General features: G+C 33.3%; 1 pseudogene; it reads left to right on the top strand.

Annotated features, from left to right (window-relative positions):
- The first annotated feature begins 1,704 nt into the window (after nt 1-1,704).
- On the top strand, nt 1,705-2,225 carry LOC111547868 (annotated as a pseudogene).
- The last annotated feature ends 370 nt before the right edge of the window (nt 2,226-2,595 follow it).

Raw genomic sequence — 2,595 nt, 5'->3', positions numbered from 1 at the left:
GTTGATGGGTGCAGCACACCAACATGGCACATGTATACATATGTAACAAACCTGCACGTTATGCACATGTACCCTAGAACTTAAAGTATAATAAAAAAAAAAAAAAAAAAAAAACTAAAACTCCCCTCCAGCCCCTGTCCCTTTGCAAACAGACTTCCCCCTTTGCTCTGTTGCCCATTGCTACCTTGTAACATATCTCCCCTTTTTTACTAATAAATCTGCTTTTCTTTCCCCATAACCGTCTAGGTAAATTATTTTATTGTCCATGACACCGGCTTGAGGCAGTGATTGATCGTGACACGATAGCCTAAAAAGCTTTTTGAACCTTGATTTTTAAAAGATAGTAAATTTTCCTTGTTGTTATCTAAACTGGCCTTATAACATCCATCTGTATACATAAGGGTGTCAAAAAGGTATCAAGTCAAATGTCTTATTTTTGACTTTTTATGATACACATAATCATATTCAAAATTAATTATACAATTGTTACAGAGTCATTCACATTCAGTTTGCACAGGAGTCTATTATCCAATCTACCTTTCACACTGATTCCTCTTTCAGCATCATTATAACTGACAGAAAGTATTACACACAGCAGTACTAGCTCTTTGGAACACATTATGCATTACTAATACATTATTTATAATCCCAGAGAAAGAAAAATGACCCTTCTAAAAGCATACAGACTTTATCCACACTTTAGCTATTGAGGTGGCTAAAATAAGTCAAGTGGAAGATAATATTCATACTATTATAAACCTAAATTACAACTTGCCTTTCTAGTCTGGAATAGTTGCGACCTTATAAAAACATGTTTTAAAAATATAATTAATGTTACATTTTAAGTATTAATTAACTGATTTAGGGAACAGTGGCCTGTAATAAAGAAATTAAGTGTTTGTATTTATGTATAGATCGGAAGTTTCCTCATTTTAAGATAATTTAGATGTTTTAGCTGATCCACAATCTAAGAAGATAATTGAATTTTTTATGTATAATATTTAATATTACATACAACATATACATATATAACATGTAACATATACTCATGTATAATACTATTTTCTAAATCTAACCTACATATTAATGAGTTTTTAAAAGCAACATTCATAAAGTGAGTATCATATTTAGCTGAAATAAATTTACATAAACAATACTCTGAAAATTCTACTGAACTGGCACTTTAAAAGAGAAAACTTTCAAAATAACACCATTTCCAGTACTGTTTCTGTACATAATATTACCAGTTATAAGAGTAAATTCTACAATCATAGATGTGGTTTTAAAATCTGAACTTACCATTATCTATTATATTGAACAAAAATTATTTGAACTTCCACCAAATAAACATCTATACATTAACCTTTGTCCCACAATGTGGTAAGTTACTCAGATAACCAATCAAATACACTACTACACTAAAAAAATTTCGGTAATCTCTTTTACTTATTTTGTTTAGTGTTTCTGACAGTTTCCCCTTTATCATATGAGTAATTTCCACCAATTACTTTTGAGCTGGGAAAGGCTAGTGTTATGTGTTTGGCTTAATAATTTGTATTGGTACACTATGGTTGCTAATGCATATGGGTTTTTTAAATTCACTTTGCAAATTTAAGTCTTAGAGTATCAAGCAACTCCTATGCCATATAATTCTGTCTGAAATTTTTCATTAAAAAAATCACGATTGGAGACCCTTTTCACAAGATGGCGCCGAAAGCGAAGAAGGAAGCCCCTGCCCCTCCTAAAGCCGAAGCCAAAGCAAAGGCTTTAAAGGCCAAGAAAGCAGTGTTGAAAGGTGTCCACAGCCACAAAAAAAAAGAAGATCCGCACGTCACCCACCTTCCGATGGCCCAAGACACTGCGACTCCGGAGGCAGCCCAAATATCCTCGGAAGAGCGCCCCCAGGAGAAACAAGCTTGACCACTATGCTGTCATCAAGTTTCCGCTGACCACTGAGTCTGCCATGAAGAAGATAGAAGACAACAACACACTTGTGTTCATTGTGGATATTAAAGCCAACAAGCACCAGATTAAACAGGCTGTGAAGAAGCTCTATGACATTGATGTGGCCAAGGTCAACACCCTGATTCGGCCTGATGGAGAGAAAAAGGCATATGTTCGACTAGCTCCTGATTACGACGCTTTGGATGTTGCCAACAAAATTGGGATCATCTAAACTGAGTCCAGCTGCCCAATTCTAAATATATATATATATCTTTTCAACATAAAAAAAAAAAAAAAATCACATGTGGCATTCTAAAAGCATTTATTATTTACTCTTTTTTCTCAAGTCTTAGAAACCAGGCCCAAGGTACACTCTATGAGATTGCATCACTCATTACTATATACTTTCTTCTTGAGTGCTTCCAAATTTTGCTATGATCCTAAGCCTCTCAGTGAGTGATATTCATTATAATTTCTGAAATAGATCCTATAAGCTAGTTTATTAGGAAAAATTTTTAGATAGTATCTCTTTATAAAAATGCAATTCTTTTCCTTGTTTATCATGCCTAATTAAATAAGAATCTTCTAAATATTTTACTATAGGATGTATACTTGATTTTTCCAAATATATTTTTGAACAAGAACAGATAT

Source organism: Piliocolobus tephrosceles, chromosome 3 (assembly GCF_002776525.5).
Source record: "Piliocolobus tephrosceles isolate RC106 chromosome 3, ASM277652v3, whole genome shotgun sequence".
Lineage (NCBI taxonomy): Eukaryota > Metazoa > Chordata > Mammalia > Primates > Cercopithecidae > Piliocolobus > Piliocolobus tephrosceles.
This window is presented reverse-complemented; position numbering and strand designations above follow the sequence as displayed.